This window comes from Nomascus leucogenys, chromosome X (genome assembly GCF_006542625.1).
Source record: "Nomascus leucogenys isolate Asia chromosome X, Asia_NLE_v1, whole genome shotgun sequence".
Lineage (NCBI taxonomy): Eukaryota > Metazoa > Chordata > Mammalia > Primates > Hylobatidae > Nomascus > Nomascus leucogenys.
Genome location: NC_044406.1, coordinates 101020204 through 101044575, shown reverse-complemented (window position 1 = coordinate 101044575; position 24372 = coordinate 101020204). Strand labels below are relative to the sequence as shown.

Sequence of the window (24372 nt, the reverse complement as noted above, 5' to 3'; positions counted from 1 at the left end):
ATTTTGCCACAGTGGTGATTAAGCACTAACACATTACCGACACACATACACGATGAGTAGAGGTTTAAGTTGTGTTTGCTTCTAGACCCTGAAATAATTGAGCTCATTTTCAAAATAAATAATCTACTTTCAAATTTGGTCTTTATTTTACACATACACTTAGTCAGAGATGTCTGCAGCTTAATATTTCAGCACATTGTCAAGCAATTCCATATGCTTTTTGCTTTTCCTCTTCCTACTTCTCCCTGTTTAGTCAGAAGTTTTCAAAGTTTTGAGTGCTCTATAGATTAAGGGTGTAGAATATTCTAATATGACTGGCAGAATAAAACAAAGACTGATTTATATTTCTGATGCAGTATATTTGAAAAGACAGATTCCCAACCATTTGCTTACAACTCTATTTCCAGCTCCTATCGGTTAGTATTCAGTTGTTCATATCTCTGATTTAACACTTTTAATAGTGCCTCTGTATATTTACAGATTTAAACCTACAGGATTATTTATTTCTGAAAAAAATACACTTAAAAAATGTCAACAGGTCTATGTGGAAAGCTAGTAGAAATTTCTTAACACTTAAAATTCACTTATTTTTTAAAAAATTAGTAAAAGGTACTGACTGTGAATATTTTCCTGAAAGGACTTCAGTTTCCCTGCCAATGCCTAACCACACCAAAAGTGAAAGGAAACCCCTGGTAACAACGTTTATAAGGCGTTCTGTGTGTAAAAGTGCAATCTGGAGAAAATAAATACCCTCACAATTATTTGCTTTCCTTGTAGCACTCATTTATGATCAAACACTTATTATAACTCCTGTTTTTTCTTACTTTTAGTTTTCATTCAACTTGTCTTGATAAAGTCTTGAGTTCTCTCCATTTAATTCCCTACTGCTAGCTTCATGACCATCAATATCAATGTGAAAAGCATACATTAGTCAGAGGTAGACTCCACCTGGATTTAACTATATCCTGTACATGCACACACCATATCTGTCTCTGATTTCTGACAAGTGACAAAGATAAAAGAATGAGCTATCAACTTAAACATGGTCTGCATTTGATCTTGTATTTTGCATCTACTATATATTAAGAAGGCTCCAGATTTAATTATGGATAAACATATAGCTACATTTATCATGCCACAATTTTCAAGTACAGAATGAATATTTGATAAGTAAAAATAATTTTCTCTTGCTCATCAGATTCCTTTTAGGCTAGATCTATCCTCAACTTATCCAGTTAGTGGAATGGAACATCAGTGTGTATTATCAAAAGTGATGTATAATCCATACTGGTGTTTTAGGGTTACTTTTCCAACTCCCTTCAAAATAGGAAAACCTGCACTGGGAAGTGGGCCTGTAGCCTTGAATCAGCTGGATTCACAGAAGACACCTCAGCCTCTTTGGGTTGCTAGAGTTCCTTGCTGTTCAGTGCCATAACTCCACTCCCGGGAGCATGATCTTTCCTGTTAGGTGATTAGCACTGGGAATAAGAGCAAGATTCTTTAGATCGTGGAGGTAGGGCAAATAGAAAACTGGTTTCATTTGCAAGAAGGGACAAAAAAAAAAAAAACCATTGCACAGAATTCATGCTTCCCAGCTGAGTTGGCTGCACCCTCAGTTACCTGTTGACATAACAACTATATTCACAGTCTGAAAAGCCAGCTTTTCCTGGCAGAGTCCCTTATCACTCTAGGGTTGCATTACCATCACAGGGAATGAAAACATGGTTCTAATCCAATTAGGAAACAAAGGGTACTTGCAAGAAAAAAGTTTCAATTCAATTTAATGCAACAAATATTTGTTGGTTTGGGAACATTTACCTGCAAGAAATGTTCTTCTTTGACAGAGAAGCACGTGATTCTAAACTGGCTACAACTATATCATTGGAGGTATTGCGACAAAAGTGATTACCACAAAAATTAAAGCAGGAAAGGAACTTGAAAGATCATTTACATAGTCCTTAGTGGAGTGCCTTGCACAAAGTAATCTCATCATAAAAAAACTGATGAATGGATGAATCCAGTTCAATCCCTCATTTTACAAATCAAGAAACTAGAGTCAAAAGGAAGAAGTAATTTACTCAATGATACAAAGTTAGCCAGTGGAAGAGCAGGACAAGAGACCAGAATTTCTGAGTCCTTACCTATTATTCTTATTAACATACTCTTCTTTATATTCAGTCATTTCCACTGTTGATTGATCAGCTGTAGACCATATTCGTCTTCATCCCCATAACTATGTGACTTCATGCCCACAATGTCTTTTAGTACAGCAACTCCATTAAACTAGCCTTAACCATTCTAATCCATATCCTTATATCTCTTCTCTGAATTTTCACAGTGCTTACTGGCTATACCAAAAATTGAAGCTTTTAATAAAAAACACATTTGGCAAGAATTTTATATATATCTTGCATCATTAATAAGTTTTGTATGCTTCTTCAGGTAAGGGACATTTGTTTATAGTTCTTTATATATATCAGCATGTAACACGCAGGTTTACCTGGGTGCATCAGAATGAGTATATAATTTAGCATCCAAATTGGACACTTTTGAGAGTTAAAAATTATATTTAATACATGTGCAATAAGCATAAACTGTGACTGTCCTAGGAAAAGTAGAATATATAGTCACCCTAATAGTTGTTGATTTGTTCAACATTTGTTAAATTAGAATCGATCATTGCTGATTGTACAAATGTCCAACTATGGGATATTGTTTCAATTTACAGATTACACTGAATGAAATTATTTCTAAAGTCGTAATCACTGAAAGATAATGATAAGTTGCAGAATTCTATTTAGTTACTGCTTCTTTTTTTTAAGATGGGGTCTCACTCTATCACTCAGGCTGGAATGCAGTGATGTGATCTCGGCTCACTGCAACCTCTACCTCATCGGGCTCAAGGGATCCTCCCACCTCAGCCTCCCTAGTAGTTGGGACAACAGGCATATGCCACCGTGCCCTTCTAATTTTTTGTAGTTTTGGTAGAGACAAGGTTTTGCCATATTGCCCAGGCTGGTCTCAAACTCCTGAGCTCAAGTGATCCACCCACCTCAGCCTTCTGAAGTGCTGGGATTACAGGTGTAAGCCACCATGCCTGGCCACGATTTACAGACTACACTGAATGAAATAATTTCTAAACTAATAATCACTGAAAAATCACGATAAGTTGCAGAATTCTATTTACTGAATTCTTATATGTGAGTATAATTTGTTTAAAAGTTATTAATATTTCTGCAAATTTTCACTTATTGCCTTGTTTTTTAACGCTGTAAGGATAAAGTTAAATGAAAAATGTTTGTCGGTCCAGTTTTAATCATTTTAATGTTGAAAATATGGTGGAGAGTAAAAAAATTAGCCTTCTTTCTAATTCCTTCCTGATGGTAAAATATGAAGTATGATGGCTTTCTACATGGGGTGAGTGGGTATGCTGTTAGAACATATAGATAAAAAGGCCCACATTTGTAATTTAAAAATTGATTTAAATTTAAACACTCTATTTAAGTGTATGAAGGCACACATCAAGATTTTTTAAATTTCAATTGAGATAAGTAATGGAGGAAGTAGTAAGGGAAACAAATACCTTCTATTATAGATTCATACACAGCTAATAAATTTATAGAACTAATGACTAATAGCTAAAATTTTATAGCATTTACCTACCATCATACTCTCTCTCTCTCTATATATATATATATTTATATATATACACATGCATATATATTTAACGTACTTTTTTACTACCTCTCCAAAATGTAAGATCACTAGGTGTTTAAAACAATAGTTTTATCTGCTTAGAATACATATATGCACACACACACATATATATGTGCATATATATGTGTACATTCACAAATATATGTATATATATAGAGAGAGAATGATGCCTTTGAACATATTAATAAAATACATCTTTACATTGATTTCTGTTAAGAAATAATCAAATAAATTTTGATACAATTTTCATGATATCAAAACAATATATATTTTTATGTTCAGTTATTTAACAAATGTTTAGACATCCCAGACAGAATAGTCCATAGATTCAATTTATTAATATTGCTAAATTAGATAATGATAAAAAATATCCTGCAGCAGAATGAATTTGAAGCATTTGAACAATGGCAGTTACACCATCTGCTCCAGATAGAAATTTGCTATCTTGACAGTAACAAAGAACAAATAGGCAGTGCAGATACATCAAGCTGGCAAGAGGGTAAATGCAACAAGGAAAGAAGCATTTTTTAGACAAATTGCTTTTCCTGTTGAATACTACATTCTATCCTAAATAATACTTCATTCAACTACAGGCAGATGTTTGTGTCAAAGAGAATTCATAGTCTTTATCACAAAAAGTGTTTTATATTATTAGAAAATCTAAATAATCATACTTTTCCATCCTCAAATTTCCAAATAAAATTAAAGTACACTAGCAGGAAAAAAAAGCAAAAATAATTACAAGGGAAACGAAATAGCATGCTTCCCTTAGGAAAAATGCTGAGAAAAAGACATTATGTTGACAGATTCTGACCTACCCACATGGATCTCTAAGATGAGCCCCAAGACTATATTATTTGAAGAAATTAAGTTTTTTTTTTTTTTTTTTTTGAGACGGAGTCTCGCTCTGTCGCCCAGGCTGGAGTGCAGTGGCGCGATCTCGGCTCACTGCAAGCTCCGCCTCCCGGGTTCACGCCATTCTCCTGCCTCAGCCTCTCCGAGTAGCTGGGACTACAGGCGCCCGCCACCACGCCCGGCTAATTTTTTGTATTTTTTTAGTAGAGACGGGGTTTCACCGTGGTCTCGATCTCCTGACCTCGTGATCCGCCCGCCTCGGCCTCCCAAAGTGCTGGGATTACAAGCATGAGCCACCACGCCCGGCCGAAATTAAGTTTTAAAAATCAATATAAAAGACTTCCTTCTCACATCTTATTATCAGTGGGATATTTGTGTTTATGGGTAAGGGATGAAGATATATTGAAATAGCATTCATTCTGTGTTAAAATAATAAAGAGAAAATAATAAAACTATCATTATAAACATTCATCTGCAAAGTTATTAGGTCACGTGAGCACCCTACCTTGACATGTTTCTAAGGAAGGAGGTACTTATTTTTATTTCAGAAGGAGGCCAGTCTCTGGAACATCAAGACAAGGAGGTTTATATAAAGGCACGGGCCAATCTTCTACTCCCATTCCATATCACCCACATACTTGATGTTCACATTCCTTTTATTCTTGGTTCAATAGCATTGATAAAGATTATAGTTGAAAGAATTATAATGTTTAAAATATATACCAAACTATGGTATAGAGAAGTCATTATATTAATCCTTGCCAATTGTCAGGAAAGATGTGTCATCTTTTTTACTGGGTTTTACATATCAATCAATAAGTATTTATTGAGATATGTATTTTTAACTGATACATTTTGTTTCAATTATCTGAAAATAGTAAGATTGTAAATGAAATGCAGATTGTGTACATTCTTTTGCTATCTGATCTGATCTGATTTATGATCAGAACATAAATAGGACCTTGGGTTAATGGGGGCCATGTCCTTTGTGTGGAAGTCCCCCCCAAATACATTTCCTAGGAAGGCAAGTTGGCCATCCATAATTTTAACACAAGAATAGTATGAGGTGAGGTCTTCCTTCAAAAAAATTATTTTTACCTACCTTATCCTGGGTTCATCTGTCACAAACTAATCTTTTCTAAATTTTAAATGAGTTTTCATCCTGTATTTTATCACGTAAAACAGCACCTTGTTTTATACGGTGCTAAAACTATGACATTCAATCTTCTAAAGCTTGCCTCCAGTTTTGGTTACAAAAATTCATGGCTGACTTCATAGATAACTTACATTAATTTATCCAGCAATAGTTATTTATTTAGCTTCTACTTTATGAAAGGCACTGGGATAGGTGCTGCAGTAAGTACTAAGATTTATGAGAAGATAGATCTTTCAAAGGGTTTACCAATTAGCTAATAAGCTAACAAGGTGAATGAACGGAATAAATGAGAAATTGATCATAGTCAAATTATGTGGTAGAGAAAGAGAAATTAGTGGGGACTTGAGTATTTGAAGGTGTCATGATGGAAAAAAAGGGGGCCAGGAATAAGCCTTGAATGTAGTTCTAACTTACAAGAAAGAACTGGAAAGGGAATTCTATTAGCACTAGGTCTAAGCTGACTGTTTATATACAGAGAATGAAAAGGCTGGGGAAGCCTAGCTTGTCAGGAAGCTAGTAGAAATGTGGGGCAAATACATGGGTGCCATCATCTGCAAGATAATTATAATCTCATTTTCACCACATCAAAAGGAGAAAACCACTTATCTGTCTGTCTTACTAACACTTAATGAGCAAATTGCCCAGAAATTTAAATGGATTTATCTTGTCATGTAATCACCATGACAATCATAGATCATTCCAGTAGTGTCAACCTTATTTTATGGACTAGGACACTGAGTCTAAGAGGGATTAATGTAAACTGCTAAAAGCTTCACAGCTAGTAATGATTATGATAATATAATAGCAAGGATAATATGTACTGAGTATCTTCTATTAACCTGGTACAGACCATAGTCACTTTTTTTTTTTTTTTTTGGAGACAGAGTCTCGCTCTGTAGCCAGGCTGGAGTGGTGGCACAATCTTGGCTCACTGCAACCTCTGCCTCCCAGGTTCAAGGGATTCTCTGGCCTCAGCCTCCCGAGTAGCTGGGACTACAGGTGTGTGCCACCATGCCCAGCTAATTTTTTTTTGTATTTTTAGTAGAGATGGGTTTCACCATGTTGGCCAGGATGGTCTTGATCTCTTGACCTTGTGATCTGCTTGCCTTGGCCTCCCAAAGTGCTGGGATTACAGGAGTGAGCCACCGCGCCCAGCCAGACATAGTCACGTTTTTCTAGTAATAGCAGTTACTGAGCTGCCTTGATCTGTCTTTCCACTCTCTCACCTTTTTTAGGCAGGTCATAGGACCCAGGAGATATGTACCCAGCTGCATGCAGGAGTAGCCCACGGTGTGACTCTCCCAGCTTTGAGAGGGATTTGCTTTTGCACCGCTCGATGCCCAGTTGGTCAAGGTGGAGCCCAATGGGTCACTTGGCAGTGCTGTAGACAGCAGAGCTGGGGTTGGGGCCCCAAGCTCTATATAGAAGAACAAGCTTAAAGGAGGGAGTGGGTAGGTGACCAGAAACATCTCAGAACCCATTGCTTCATTCACTCAACACGGTGACTGCAAACATAGGTCAACTTCCAGTGAAGAAAATGTGAGTTTAGAATCAGGCAGATCTGGGCTCAGAATCCCAGCACCGTCACTGACTAGCTGTGGGACTTTGGTAAATTCACTCAAGTTCTTGTAGCCTCTGTTTTCACATATGTTAAATGGAATCAGTAATAACTACTTCATTGACTGCTGTGAGAATTGGAAGAAATAACTTGCAAAGAGTCTAGTCCACTACCTGACATTAGTTGTTAAACATTTAATAATTAATAGCTATTGTCGTAACTAAACATCTCCCCACTCACCAATACCAACTCTCTCTTTTTTTTCAAATTACCATTTGTGCTGGATCTGGTAAAAAATTTTGGAATTTTTTTTAGTTAATAATTCTACAATTTTCTATTCTTCTTATAATTTCCCCTTACAAAAGAAATTTGCTTTAGATCCAACTATTTTACATTGGCATATACGTTGAATGACTATTTTAAATTGCCTAATATTTCCTGACAACAAATTTGTAGATCACTATCCTTGAATTGTTTGAAGGACAATGACACATCTTTCCTGTGCCTCTGGAGGGAACTCACATTCTCTCAAATGTACAAAACAGAAAACTATCCATTTGATGTACCTCTTTTTTTTTTCTCTTGGTTATGACTGAAAATCTGCCACCTCAAACAGCCATTGGCAAATAATCATTACCTTTTTCTTCATTTTTTGCTTCATTAAGTCAGCAGATATTCATAGATAAAATTTTATGAACCAAGCACTACTCTAGTTAATAGTGTTCCCACCAAAACAAGTGCCTTTCTCTACACCCCCTTGACTTTTGTCCTAGCCTGGTATGCTGCCTTACCAAATGACGCTGCTTAGGGGCTCGCCATCCTTGAATTCTAGGAATAATCTGGCCTCTAGTGCACAGAACTGGATTAATTATAACCCTTGGTGTATGAATCACCATTGTCATATCTCCACATATGGCTCTATAGACATAATTAATTAATTAAATATTAAAACAAAACATCAAATACAGATTGTGAATGTTCGATTTTAAGAGATAATGCCAACTTTTTCCAAGTAATTTTACAAATTTATATTTCTGCTAGCAATGTGTAAGAGATCCAGTTGGTTCACGTTCCCATGAATGCTTGGTTCTTACAATAGGTATAAAATGTTCCATTACTTTCTTGCCTGTCCTCCCTGTATGGGGAAGTTTCATGCCCAAAGTTGAGGTTTGGAACTTTTCTCAGACATTTGAAGTAGAATGGAATCAAATACCAGAAGCTTCTCAGCAAAATGAGAACTACAAGTGATATCCTAGTCCCTTCTTGGCTAACGGCTTTTTAAAAATGAAGAGGAGGAAAACAATTTAAAAGTCAGCATTACCCACTTTAGGAGTCGGGGAAGAAAGCGTACTCCAGATATTAAAGGGCACAGGCTTTTCTGTGACTCATAAACGGGCATATTTTCTCACCTAAAATTCTAGAATAATAGCAAATTGAAGGGAAAGATACAAATTAACCCATGTTTCTGTTTTTCCAATGGAGACCCGTTTCCAAACTGTTGGGTAACCAGAGTATAGATACTCTCTTAAATGCACAGATCATTTCACAGATATAAATATAAAAAGATGGAAAAATAACATGTGACTAGTTGTTTATTAATTGTGGGTTTTAATAGTTTACATTGGGCCATTCACTTATGAAGGTGTGGTTCCATCTAATTCATCATTCCGAAAAATACATGTTCATTATTTGACAGTTTTGAAAAGCAGTTGTGGTACCCAAAATAATTGTTTTATATGTAAGTATGATATCAATACCTTTAATCCTAAATTCTTATATTGCTCTCAACGTGCATACACGTCAAAATGCATCTTCGTAGTACAGATAATTCACCTACAGAAATTCCGCCAAAGTTTTTACTTCATTGGTGGCTGTTATTCTATCACTACCTTTGGTGATGTGCTACTGTTCTAATTATGCCTAACCATGTTCCAATAAAATTATGTACTTGCCAACTACAAGTTGCAACAAATACTGGTCAATGTGTTTTGTTTATTTGGAGGACTGAAATTTAAGAGGAGCATTTCTAAACAAATAAGAGTTCCTTAATATAAGGATATTGGCCAGGCGTAGTGGCTCACGCCTGTAATCCCAGCACTTTGGGAGGCCAAGTCAGGAGGTCAGGAGTTCGAGACCAGCCTGGCCAACATGGCGAAACTCTGTCTCTACTAAAAATTCAAAAAAAAACCCAAAAAACGCCTGGCATGGTGGTGCACGCCTGTAGTCCCAGCTACTCGGGAGCCTGAGGCACAAGAATCGCTTGAACCCGGGCGGCAGAAGTTGCAGTGAGCCAAGATCGTGCCACTACACTCCAGTCTGGGCGACAGAGTGAGACTCCATCTCAATTAAAAGATAGATAGATAGATGATAGATATAGATAGATGATAGATAGAGATATCAAGATAAAAACTCTTGCCTTTGTTAGACATAAAATAGATACTATTTAAATACTGCTTTTAAAAAAAAGAGCAAATTCACATTATTTAAATATTTCCATCAAATTTTACATATACCAAGTATTAGAGAAACATTTCTGCTGAAAAGTTAACTACTAGCCACATGCAGTCTTGATATTATAGGTCATGTCTAATTGATTCAGACTAGTGAACTAAAATTGTTTTCAGGATCCACTAGGCCTTCCAGTTTTGGTCTTCATTCTTCAAGGCTGTGAGGATGAGCTACTGGGCACCGCACTCTTTAGAAAGCAGATTTATAAGCTTTACTTTCCAATCCTATGATCTAATGATAAGGTACTCTATCATGGTCAATGCAGATTTTTTTTCTCAAGATAACTATTCAACAGAAAAACAAAATGTCTCTCTTTTGCTTGCTTTTACTATATCCTTGTCAAAAAATTATTTGATCCAGCAGCAAATATTTATGGAGCACCTACCATGTGCAAGGGCCTGCATGGGGCATAAGAAGGAGACTGTGCAATGATATGAAAGAGATAATGACAGAAAATGGTTATACAATTCATCCCAGTTGATAAGAGCACTTCCTTAAGGATCTTCTGAAATGCAGTCTTCATTAATTCCTCAACTCTTTGTACATGTATAAACCTTATTGCTTAGAGCACACTATTCTTTTTCTTTATTTTATGTTAATTAATCTTATCTCACCAATAAGATTTTAAGCGAAGGTCAGATATCTTGGCCAATACTTTTCTGCAACCCCAGTGATTCCTGGCATAGTGCTGATCACATACTAGTTCTCCATCGTTACCTTAGTTAATTAATCTAATATTTAAGAATATATTTTCCAGATACCTTAGTCCACTCATTCTTTATTATAACCCTCATAGGCACAAGTAGAAGAAGGGGAAAAAGATGAAATTCATTGTATCAACATCAACTACTAGTTCTGGACTCTTCTATCAGTCTATAGTTTACAGCAAATTATGTGAAAACTTATGAATAATTTAGGGCAATGAACAACATCCTTTCCTTGTGACAGGAGTATTTTGATATGTTAATTGCAGTGTTTTGCCTTTTAAAAACTAGGTTACATCTTTTTTGGTTCTAATGCCCACTTAATGCATTACCTATTAATATGAAGAGTCAAAAAAAAATCTTGGATTTATATAACTTTCCCAAAAAATAAACTTAGAACGTTATGTTCTGTAGGCCATGGTATCATAACGTTTAATGAAGTCAGAGACACTGAATCTGTATTCTGCCAACTACTACTACTCAAATTGCCTCTGACCTTCCACTTAAGGCTTTAAAGAGCCTTGCTATCCTTCTCTTGCTCTAATTCAATGAACATCTCTTCTCACAGCTATAACTCTGCCATAAGGAATCTCAATCAGTGAATTATGGAACACGAATAAAAATTATTTTTAAATGACAGAATTCAATGAATTCAGTAGAAACTGGAAACAAATCATATGAATTCCTTCTATTTCATTTGCTTTAGTGCCCCCTTTGGGAATATAAATCAATTCTTTAAACCTATGAATATTGAGAAGGGATGAACTCAGGTCAACTTTTCCTAAAAGGTGTCTAGATAGTAGATAGAACATTAAATAGATTATCAGTTTTTAAAAGTTGTGAGTTGGAAAAGCTTTCACCACATTGGAGTCTTAAGCTCCTGAAAACATGGCATAACTCTGTAGCCACCTGGTGGCAAGGGATGTTTGTTACACGTGTAATAATTAGCACAAAGCATCAAAACTATGAGACAAAGATGAGAGTTCCATTTGCATATTTCTTTCTTTTTTTTTTTTTGTGACAGAGTCTCGCTCTGTTTCCCAGGCTAGAGTACAGTGGCCCAATCACAACCCACTGCAGCCTCAACCTCCTGGGCTCAAGCAATCCTCCCACCTCAGCCACCTGAGTAGCTGGGACTACAGACATGTGCCACCATGCCTGGCTAATTTTTTATTATTTTTATTTTTAGTTTTTTGCAGAGATGGGGTTTTGTCATGTTGCCTAGGCTGGCCAGTCCCATATTTCTAAGCACTTAACAGGAGTTTGTCTTTAGAAGAGCTACCGTAAATATCAAAACCACCAAATCGGCAACTGCCTCTTACCATCTCCTTGGTTATCCATTTTTGGTTCTAATGCACACTTAATGTGTTGCCTATTAATATGAAGAATCAAAAATAATGATCTTGGATTTACATAACATTCCCCCAAAATAAACTTAGAACTTTATGTTCTCTGGTTCATGATATCATAACATTTAATGAAGATAGAGCTGCTGGAAGTTGCTGTCACCTTACCTATTCCAGCTTATCTCCTATTACTGAGTATAACCCAGTAAGGCCACAGACCATCAGCCCTGCCTCATTCAACACTCATTGGTTCCCAAGTTTTTCATGAAGCTCCCCTACTCCAACACACACTTTGAGGTACTCTTTCTCTTTCCCCCTCCAAATTCTAAATTCTATTCTGTCTTCAATGTTGAGCTCAAAAGCCACTTCTCACTTTCTGTCTTAATCCATTTGTGTTGTTATAAAGGAATATCTGAGGCTGGGTGATTTATTTTAAAAAGAGGTTCATTTGGCTTACAGTTCTGCAGGCTGTATAAGAAGCATGGTGCCAGCATCTGTATCTGGTGAAGGCCTCGGGCTGCTTCCACTCATGGTGGAAGGTGAAGGGGAGCTGGCATGTGCAAAGATCACATTGTGAGAGAGGAAGCAAAAGAGAGACGGAGAAAGATGCCAGGATCTTTTTAATAACCAGCTCTCGTGGTGTCTAACAGAGCAAGAGCTCACTCATTACCATGAGGACAGCACCAAGCCATTCACGAGGGATTTTACCTCATGACCCGAACTCCTCCCATTAGGCTCCATTCTCAACATTGGGGATTAAATTTCAACATGAGATTTGGAGGGTCAAACATCCAAACTGTAAGTACAGAATATTTTTAGAAAAGCCCAGGCTGTACAAGAAGCATAGTGCCAGCATCTGCTTCTGGTGAGGGCCTCAGGGTGCTTCCAATCATGGCAGAATCCTAAGGGGAGCTGGTGTGTGCAAAAGAGAAGGTGCGGGGAGGGAGGTGACAGGCTCTTTTGAACAACCAGCTATCATGGAAATTAACAGAGCAGGAACTCATTTATTATGGTGAAGGTGGCACAAACTATTGAAATTTGGAGGTTTCATGTAAACTATATCCAAATATCTTTTTAAATATCCAGGGGCATGCCACTAAATAGCTGAAATTATCAATATGCACTGTTTTATAGAGCCTTATTTAGCACCCGCCATTACAATGCATGCTAATCTTGCCCTATCTTCATTTTTTTTTTCCCCTAATTTGACATCAGGGCTTTCTTTCCCTGAGCTAGCTTTTCAATCATAAGCTCTCAAATAAACATTTTCCCAAATAATTACTCTTTTTAATAATATACATTCTAGCTGTGCTTTTATTTGACAAATTTGGAGAAGACTCTAAACTATCAGGAGTTTTTCTTAACATGCTAGAGATACTTGGTCATTTCTTTTTTCCTTTTGGAATCAAAGGTTGCTGTTAGTTGATAACATAAAGATCAGGTTGTAAACTGAAATTTTATCTTACACTTTAAAGGCACAAGGAGTGCCAGAATTCACCAAAATGAATTTTAAATGAAGAGAAGCATTATGAAGGAAACAATATAAGGAAGCTGAGCTGCATTTAAATGTTAGCACATCAAGTAGCAAAATCAATTTCAAATATAATTTTAACTTGTAAAGTGTAATAAAAATTAATTCATTTGTGCTTTTATATCTAGGAGAGCATGATGTGTTTTGTCAAAATGAATTTGCAGAGATAAGTACATATCCAATTTTAGGGAAGCATTCTTTGTGGAAATCTAAAGACATAAAAATAATAAGTAATAATGGAAAGAGTTGTTCATTTACTCTTTCAACTGATATTTATTTAACACATTTATTGAGCGCCTATGCACTACCAGTAAACATTGCTTCAACTATTAAAAGACAACTTTTGGGGCTGGGCGGGGTAGGTCATGCCCATAATCCTAGCACTTTGGGAGGCTGAGGCAGGCAGATCACATGAGTCCAGGAGTTCAAGACCAGCCTACCCTGTCTCTACTGAAAATACAAAAAACTTAGCCAGGTGTGGTGGTGCATACTTGTCATCCCAGCTACTCAGGAGGCTTAGGCACGAGAATCGCTTGAACCTGGGAGGCAGAGGTTGCGGTGACCTGAGATCACGCCACTGTACTCCAGCCTGGGCGACAGAGCAAGACTCTGTCTCAAAAAAAAAAAAAGGGACAACTTGTAGACTAAGACACCAATGGTTTAGACTATTTTAATTGCATTATAAATAATACTATTTTGTTAAATACACAAACAGTAGAAAATATCTATTTAAGTTCTTAGGGAGACAAATTATAGGAAGAGAGGAAAAGGAAATAGCATATGAAATAGAAAAAACTAAGAAACTTTGAAGTGTATGCTGAATATTTCAGCCATAAACTCTCTTAACCTCCTGATCACAGGCACTTGAAAAAAAAAAGTCATTTTCTAGTCAAACATTGTTTTCTGAAGATAAACATCAAGTTCATTATCCAGGGGCATGCCACTAAATAGCTGAAAGCATCAATATCCACTGTCTTATATAGCCTCATCTAAAAATAAAAAACATCCTTCAAGAGAAAATTTATAGGGTTTTGACATTGACTAAGTGGCTTCTGTATGCTAGAAACTTTAAGTGGGCTGTTTCATTTAATCATTCTGACAAACTTATTTTGTGTTGACTTTCATGTTATGGTTAAGGTAAGTAAGGCTTGGAAGAGTTAAGTAAATGTCAGTTATAATAATGACAATACTAGCAAGAAAACAATAGTTAACATTTGTTTAACATCTGGTATGTGTTAGGTACTTAATATTACCAGATTGACACAATAGAAATTATAGGACTCAGGGGACTGTGGATAACTCACCTAAGCCCCTAGGCCTCATATGTTAAATATGGGTAATAATAACCACTGTCATTAGAATGTTGTGAAAATTAAAGGACATAGTTTGTACACTATCCAATAGTGCCTGGCATGGAGCAGATGCTCAATACATGATAGTTTATAACCAAATTTAACATCTCTCTTGTTTGGTGGGAAACCTGATCACAGGTCCTTTGAATTTTTTTTTAAACCCTATTAAGTTTACTATGTCTATATTTGCTACCCTTTCTAACTTCCATTAATAAAACCTTACTTCCTTTCCTCTCATGGTTAGCCAGTATTTAAAAATTACCTAAAATGCTGTGACCAAAACTTGTAGGTAATTGTTTCTGATTTGAACAAAGCCAGAGACAAATCTTTCCTGTACATCTGAAAGTTTAACTAGCATTCCCTTATTGTGGAAAAGCGGAAATTCTCCCTTTGCTCTGCTTCCCAATTTTTACCAGGGGTTATAGGTAAGCCACATCTAATGGCATATGTATTGCCTATTTTAGAGGAGATCTGGGTAATAAAGTAGGCTTCCAAGCCTCTCTTTCCTCATCTATTAAATGGTAGTAAAATTCAGCATTTATTGGATGATGAGATTTTTTATTAGTCATGCTTTTTGTATAGTAGTTTCTCAGCAAATCTTAACTCCACTATTCCAATGAAACATACCTCCAAAACAACTGTACAGCATCCTGCGGGGAAATGGGTGAGAACGAGATGGGAAATAGAAAAATAATTGGTAGAAGAGAGTTTCCAAAAGCACTGGATTTTGTTAATTTTGTACTGGATATCCCATTTTTCATAATTTCCAGCTCTGGTGTTTTTTTGTAGTATTTCATTATCTCACTTCACTGCCACCTCCAGAGAACTAATAGAAACATCTTTTATAAAACCCATATGCTCATTTTACCTCTCAGCGTGTATTCCTACTCTGTAGCTTATCAGCAAAGTCAGTCAGACACTGAGGCATCTGGGGAGACCATTTTTCAAATCTTCAATCCTCAGTTCTTAGCTTCCCTTTTTAATCTGCTGTGTGCTCTGTAGCAATGGAAAAATGGCTTGACAGCCTTGCTCTGTCCGGCTATGTGATACATATTTCCCATTTCATCAATAAATTTGCAAGCCCTGATCATTTATATAAAAGCTTTCATTTGAGAACATTTTGTAGTCACTTTCAAAGAGTCTTGGCCTTTCAAGTGCAGTTTTTCCTGGTTTCCTCACTTATTTCTATTCTTTCTCCCTCCCAGTAGTCCAGTCCTCTCTTGACTTGAAGTTCTAAAATGTAGAACTTAATAGCATCCGCCACTGCTCATTCTGGATGCTCACCTGACATCACTACTCATTAAGGTTTAAAACTATTTAGACATGCATTTAAGGGACCCCCCTTTCATTGAGCCTTCTCAACCTAGAACCTTGTTCTTCTCTGGCCACAATCCAACGCTTTCAGTTCGGAGAACACACTAATGCTGTTGCTGGCTTACATCTTTGTCTTTCACTTTCTCCTACTTGTCTGTCCAGGAAAAGCCTTCCTTCTTCAAGTCCTAGCTCAGCTGTAATCCTTTCTACAAAGCCTATCCTATCACACTCTACCTCCCCTCCAGCCTCTACAACAGTTGGTCAATTGGCATCTTATACCATAGCAGGGTGGTTGGCAACAACAGACTGTTTTTGTATGGCCTACAAGCTAAGAATGATGTATATGTTTTTATCCAGTTGAAAAAATATAAAAAGATAAATACTATATCATGATATGGGAAAATTGTAGGAAATTCAAATTTCGGTGTTCATAAAATTTCATTGGAACCCAGCCCCACTCACTCATTCATATGTTGTCTGTGGCTGACTGCAAGCTACAATGGCAGAGCTGAGTAGTTGCAACAGAGCCTACACGGTTCCCATATCCAAAATATTTATCATCTAGCTCTTTCCAAAAGTTTCTCATCCCCTGATTCATTACCTTGTGACTCCAAGTGTGGTCCATGGAAATCTGGGAGCTGGTTAGAAATGCAGATTCTCAGGCTGGGCGCCATGGCTCATGCCTGTAATTCCAACACTTTGGGAGGCCGAGACAGGTGGATCACTTGAGGTCAGGAGTTTGAGACCATCCTTGCCAACATGGTGAAACCTCGTCTCTACTAAAAATACAAAAATTAGCCAGGCATGGTGGCGCACGCCTGTAGTCCCAGCTACATGGGAAGTTGAGGCAGGAGAATCACCTGAACCCGGGAGACAGAGTTTGCAGTGAGGCCAAGATCGTGCCACTGCACTCCAACCTGGGCTACAGAGCAAGACTCCTCTGCCAAAAAAAGAAAAAAAAATGCAGAACTCAGATTCCTCCCCAGACTGACTGCACTAGTCTAGCACTCATCATGGTGTCTTAAAATCATCAATCTTTTAGCAGATGAAAAAACGGAAACATGACCAGGAAAATAAAATGTATGAATTATGGTAGATACATGGAATTTAAGGCAAATTTGGGTCATTGCAAAATAGCCGAGTGCAATTCCGTGTAATACATATAAAGTACAATGTATTATTACAGCAGAACTAAGAAAGCTTAGCCAGGAGAGTATATGAACTAAGAATTATATCACTTAGCAAGGTATTCATTTACTAACACCATATTTCAATTATGTTCATATATATTCAATATATATATTCCATATAGTCATATATTCAGGCAATATATTCATACTGTATTACATGTATGCATATATATAGTGTGAAATGTAAGCCGTATTGGCAATAATCTTAAAACTTTATAAATTATACTATAACTCAGTTGACATACATTTGAGTTTGCTTATTTAATAAAACATAGCAGTGATATGATTTGATTATCTGCTATCTTAAAATGTGAATGTGAACCTCGTGCTGCATGAAACAGGGCAAGTGAAACTTATTCAAAATTTTTGCTGGACTGTTCAATAATGCAAATGTGGCGTCAGGCATTTATAAGTTTCGCCTGCTTGTATAGATAACATTACATTTAAAATCATAGCAGTACTTTTACTGCTGTCAGTTATGAGTTGATAGCTCATATATACAACCCTTTGTTGAGGTCTTAGTTACTGAGACTTCTCATTTTTCACTAGGCTGCAATATTTACAGCTGCCACTGGGGGGAAGGTAGAAAAATATCGTCTGCAATCGAACAGTCACAGACCAACCATCACCAAAAATTATACAAATGACTTTTTCATAAATAATACCTATTTGTTTATTCAGTTATCCAGTCAACAAATATTTATTAAATCATTGGTATATCCTTAGCAGTGTGTTAGATGCTAAGAATACAATATTGAGCGAAAGCAAATACTGTTCCTGATCACATGGAGTTAATTAACATCTAGTGGAGGAGACAGGAATCCTCAAGGAATCACAAAAATAAATGTATAATTATCAACTGTAATAATTGCTATGATGAAGGTACATGATGTTATCTATTAGGGTATATAACAGAATGCTCACCTTGTGTTAGGGGGTGTGGTGAGCAGGAAGTCTTCCCTGATCCCAGAAAAAAAAAAAAAAACGCCTTTAAGCTCGTGTTTTGATGGCTTATATAGGAGTTAACTGGTGTACTGGTGATTTAAGTATTAGGAGAGATGGGGAATGCAAGGTAGTATTCACAACAGAAGGCACAATTTCTGGCAAGGCCCTGTGATCAGAGAGAGCATGTGCTCAAGGAACTGAAAGTAGATCAGTGGGGCCCAACTATTCATGAGGAGGGTGAGGGAATATATGATGCTGAAGAGGAACCAGATCAGGTTGTCTTTTATAAACCATGATAAAGATTTTGTTATTTTCCTAGGAGCAACAAGAATTGGGAGAATGGATTTGGGAGTGCAAATGCATAATTGGGAGAGCTAGTTAGAAGGTTATTCTAGTACTAAAGAGATGATGGAAATCCAAACTGGTATGATGTTTGTAGAAATGGAGTGAAGATATTTAGGAATTAAAACTGACTGGAGTTGACTGGAATTAGTAATAAATTTATTACGGGGGATAAGGGAGAGGAAGCCGTTCAAGGATGACTCAGTTTCTTGTTAATCCAGCTATCTGAATAACAGTGCAATTCCCCATGATGCTAAGAAACTTACAACACATTAAGAGTATTTTCTTACACAATTAAAACCCTAGGAAGTCACTCAGAATAGTTTATGGAAGCACAAATAATTATATAGAGATTAATTTATGTATACATTTAATGGATATGCCACACATATATGATTCGGTTTTCATATTTTAATAGTATCTTCATTATTACTTTAGTATTAGTTTATTAGCATCTCTAAAGACTTGTTATGAGAGAACTAATTGGACAACTGTACTTAGATCTACACAGTGGCAATCTCTGAAAGGAATTGTTATGAATTTTATGTGCACAATGTACTACTTGTCTGGGCCATATGTTTAATTTGCTGGAGGAAAAAGTCATTTTTAAATAAGAGCAAAATGCAATTGAAACATGATGTAATATGCAAATAGTCACTTCACACAGCATATAAAAGCTTCCACACAATTAAAATGTCTGTATTTTATTTGAAAGAGCTATGCTACGTTTAAATTAGAGTCATATGTACTAAAGCTAAGACTAATATACATTTTCAAATAGCGAAATAAAAATCAATATTCTTGTGTCATAAACTCTTTAAGCATAATATCCTCTTATAGGACATCTATTAATTTACTTGGTACAGTTACTTAAGTTATACCTATATTTTTTATTTAAGAAGATATTAATGTTTTGAAAATGTATAATTTAAAAAGTCAATCCGATTTTTGAAAGACATATGTTGAAAACCAGAAAACATACATATAAAATTATTTTACTGTTATTATCTAATATGGATGAACATGTAACTTTGAAACTACCTTGATAACTGTTTGGCTACTTTCCTTTCCAAAACGAGGTAACTTTCACTCATTTCACAAACGTTGCAGTATCTTAGAAAGGACGCATGCTAAACTATCTTGTTAGTCTTGTTGAATTTTGCCACAGACTATTGAGTGAAAAATATGTGTGGCAGATAGTCTTAACAGTTATCAGTTGGCTAAGTTATATTATAATTACGATAAACAGTTCTTTAAGTACTTAGTTAATTCCATGTGTTTTGACTTCAACTGATAATTATAAAGGATCATTTAAATTTTTGATTAACAAAAGCAAAAACTGCGCAGAATGTGGAAATATAAAGTTCAGGTTTTCCTGTGCTTTAAATGTGTATGTTCATTTGCTAAAATGCATTCCTGATTGAGTACCCCTCTTCTAGAAATGCTGTTATTTTGTCATAATATTGATAGTTATTATTAAACTAATTATTGAATATATTATTGAATGTATATTATGTGCAAGACATCATGTTAGTTCCTGCAAGTGATATAAAATACATGTGCTATATATAGAACAAATTATTGTTACTTAACACACTCAATTCTCTGCTCCTTTCATAAGTTATTTTTTAATTTTTAGTTTTTGTGGGTACCTAGCAGGTGTATATATTTACAGAATATGTTTGACTTGTTGATACAGACATTTGATTAATATATTATTTACATCAACCAAATGAAGAGCTGGTGAGTAGTAAAATATATTTCATTTTTAAATCAAAGATGTGAAATTAAAATATTTGTGAATAAAACAGATAACTACAACAAACTGCAAAGTGAAATGATGGGATTGTCTATCAACGTAAGCAACATTTGCTATTTGTTATGGTCTATTTCTGTATTTCTGTTTTTCTTTCTTTCTTCTTTTTTTTTTTTTTTTTGAGACAGGATCTTGCTTTGTCACCCAGGGTGGAATGTAGTGGCGTGATCACAGCTCACTGCGGCCTTGACTTCCTGGGCTCAAGCAATTCTCCCACTTCAGCCTCCTGAATAGCTAGAACTACAGGTTTGCACCATCATGCCTGGCTAATTTTTAAATTTTTTGTAGAGATGGGAGTCTCACTATATTGCCCAGACTGGTCACAAACTCCTGGGCTCAAGCAATCCTCTCACCTTGACTTTTCAAACTGCTGGGATTACAGGCATGAGCCACCATGCCCAGCCTATTTATGTTTTTCTTAAAGTAATTTGGTAACCTAAAGAACTTTGCAATAGATACTGAGTTCTGTATCAGAGAACTCATATTGAAAACAGATTCTGTTAATTGAACTTGCATTTATTTGTAGTAACACAAGACCACATTATTGAAAGATGAAAATTCCTAAATTGTTAATATAAGTGTCAAGAGAGTGACAATTATAAATCATGTTTTGACAATGTAGAACCAATGTATGCATACTATTTCTTCATTACATTAACCTTTTCTGTGAATAACTTGAAATGTTGACGTGGTTTTACAGAAAAAAAATAATGTTTACCTTTGATACTTACTGCTATTACAAACCTTATGCAACTCAGGAGGAGCACAGTTGTCCAACTGATTATTTTCACAGGAGACATTGAATACATTACCTAAATTGTTACTTTGACTGTGATATAAATATATACGTACATCTATAGCACAGTAGAATAGGTAGCATAAGTAAGGCTTTACAGAAGGTATTACTAAGTTCAAATGATAGTGGAGACAAATTTCTTTTTAAAATTTATTGAATTATATAGCTTAAAATAGCCACAGATGTCTGGGCACGGTGGCTTATGCCTGTAATTCCAACAATTTGGGAGGCCGAGGCTGTTGGATCACTTGAGGTCAGGAGATCGAGACCAGCCTGACCAACATGGTGAAACCCCATCTCTACTAAAAATACAAAAATTAGCCGGACGTGGTGGTGGGCGCCTGTAATCCCAGCTACCCAAGAGACTGAGGCAGGATAATTGCTTGAACCCGGCAGGCAGAGGTTGCAGTGAGTCAAGATCATGCCACTGCACTCCAGCCTGGGTGACAGAGCGAGACTCCATCTCAAAAATGAATAAATAAATAAAAATAAAAATAAAATAGCCATAGAAATCACCAAAGACCCAGAGATTAAAAAAAAAAATCCCAAAGAATATCAGGCTGCAGATGTATACACATTATAATAAAATTCTTGGTACTCTTCTATTTACAGTAAGAATTAATGTATTTAACAACACCAACATTATTTACCATAAATAATCAAGCTCCAACCTTCTATAATAAATATATTGTACGTATCTTTTTCATGTCACTGATATACCCTGACAAAGGCAGCCTTACGGAGAAGTGAAGTAGGCAAAGGCCTTACATACCTACATGATGAGATTTGAGGCATATTTTCCCCTTCAGCTCATCAAGGGATTCAGTTATAGGAACCACATGTTAAACCATGCCTCCCTCTAGATGGGGTAGGACTTGTAAGGTATTGCCACATTATGATGAATTTGTGTATCAAATCTTCTCTAATTAATAGCTGCATAACAGCAAAGTGTCAACAGGTATGTGTACAAAGAGGGGTGCACAGGCCTGGGAGAGAAGCAAGGAGTACTCACTATGGAGTTGTGAATATTTGGCACATAGAGGTCGAAAAATAACATGGTAAGGACAGAATAGCATTGAAAGGAAGACAGTAAAGATGAAATTGGCGAACTTCACATTCTAGTAAGGCTGACCTTGGTCTTTACAACCAGGCAAGGCTTACCATGCCAATGATATACATGAGATAGTCTTGTGTGAACATTGTTTGAAGCCTGAGAGTAGAAACTTACCTGCATGTCCAGGTTAACCTATTTCACCAACACAGTGAAAACATCTGCAAGCAAACTTGGATCTTCGCAAACACTTAGAATGAGTGACTTCCTGTGTGCTTTCAGGACTGCTGTGGGGGTTCTTTAAAATTTTACATTTTATACTTTTTGAACGTCCCTTATGAAGTTTTTTTTTTTTTTTTCCCCTCTGGAAAGCTGTTGATAGCATCAAGAACTCTTGTCAATACATATTAAAGAAAGTTACCTTTGCCATCATCTTAAATGGTGAGTAGTTGAATAAAACAGAACAATTGGCTATTCTGAAAAAGGGTACATTTTAATGCAGCCATTTTGATGCAACTGTCTTGATGTAAAATCACTGTTTTCTTATTTCTTTTATTTTTGATCATTAATAATATGTGCAGCAGACGTTCCCAACCTTATTCCATCCCTATCCTCTTTCAAATTTTGATAGACTTCAACTTTTCACTTCTTTAATCTAATGCGTATATATTAATGTTATACTAAAAATTTCTGTTAAAATTTTACCGTCAAAAACGATTTAGCCTATACCATCGTATCAGTTCTTCCTCCAAAACTATCACTCTAAAAACATTTTGTGGTATTAAATATTTGTATATGATTATGAGAACAATCAGAAATTTAATTGAGAGTTCCCTATGCAGTCTGGAGTCAAAAATAAGGAATCCAATTTAAATTCACCTTGTTTAACTTGTAATATACTTACCCAATCAAATAATCATGCTCTAGACATCTATAGAATGTAGAGTGTTCCATTATCTGGATCTGCGTTTTTCGGCATTTATAACTGTTACTCCCTTTTGAGAAACAAAATTCTCTGCTCCTTGCCTCTCCTGCTGAGATTTTTAAGTGCATCCATTGAGAGTATTTTGAAGAGCTAGCTATGTTTTCTAAAATTTATCATAGGAAACAACAGCTAGATTTCCTACACCCCAATCATGGATATAAGAGTTTGTCACTGAAAGTAGGCTGGGCTAGGTGGTTCACGCATGTAATCCCAGCACTTTGCAAGGTCGAGGTGGGCGGATCACCTGAGGTCAGGAGTTTGAGACCAGCTTGCCCAACATGGTGAAATCCTGTCTCTACTAAAAATACAAAAATTAGCCTGGTGTGGTGGCATGCACCTGTAATCCCAGCAACCCAGGAGGCTAAGGCAGGAGAATCACTTGAACCCAGGAGGCGGAGGTTGCAGTGAGCCGAGATTGCACCACTGCACTCCAGCCTGGGCAACGGAGTGAGACTCCATCTCAAAAAAAAGGAAAAAAAAAACAAGAGTTAGTCATTGAAGAAGAAAATTGAACTTCACTAACCTAATTGTCCCAATTTATACTATCATACTTGATACTTATTTACTATAAATCTGGGGTGGTGGTTAACAGTTTGGTAAGGGGTCTGCATCATACATTACTTAGTAATAAAATAAGCCGAGTTTTTTTTTTCAGGTTGCATTAGAATGCCGTTTACCAATTACATAATATTATTTTTCAAACATGTTAGGCCCTTAATGGCGTATGTTTTACTAGTTCAGGGGTAGGTCTACACTAGCAAAATAATTGGAATCACCTTAATATAATAGTTGAATATTATTTCAAAATAAGAGTCTTGAGGCACACTTATGTGTATACTCACAGTTGTTTTTGAAGGATGGCGTCAGTTGGCCTATGTTATAGATGCTCGCGGGTATTAGCTGATAACCCTACAAGCAAACATTGAGAAAAATGCAGTAAGAACTCCATAAGTAAGGTGCTACGCAGAGTACGTATACCATTCACATATAATGAATGACTGAAAAGCGGTAAGACTGATACCTATAAGCTTCAGAAGAAAGAAGTTTCATTTATATAAAATGAATTTAAAACAACAAAATATTAGTACAGCAGGTATGTAAGAGGCGTTTGAACCAGAGCAACCCCATCGTGAATAGAGGCTGGGTAAAATGAGGCTGAGACCTACTGGGCTGCATTCCCAGACAGTTGAGGCATTCTAAGTCACA

At 36.2% G+C, this 24372-nt stretch overlaps 1 protein-coding gene and 1 non-coding gene across 4 annotated transcripts in view; both read right to left on the bottom strand.

Annotated features, from left to right (window-relative positions):
- Nucleotides 1-24372, bottom strand: part of HTR2C (5-hydroxytryptamine receptor 2C) — a 326375-nt gene that overhangs the window by 278470 nt on the left and 23533 nt on the right. For all 3 annotated transcript variants that reach the window (XM_003262219.3, XM_003262218.2, XM_030807395.1), the window contains exon 2: nucleotides 24009-24075. The gene's annotated coding sequence lies outside the window, so the exon portion shown is untranslated. The remainder of the gene's footprint in view (nucleotides 1-24008; nucleotides 24076-24372) is intronic.
- On the bottom strand, nucleotides 6985-7112 carry LOC115833456. The gene has a single exon (XR_004028886.1). It is a non-coding gene; the product is annotated as a small nucleolar RNA SNORA35 (small nucleolar RNA).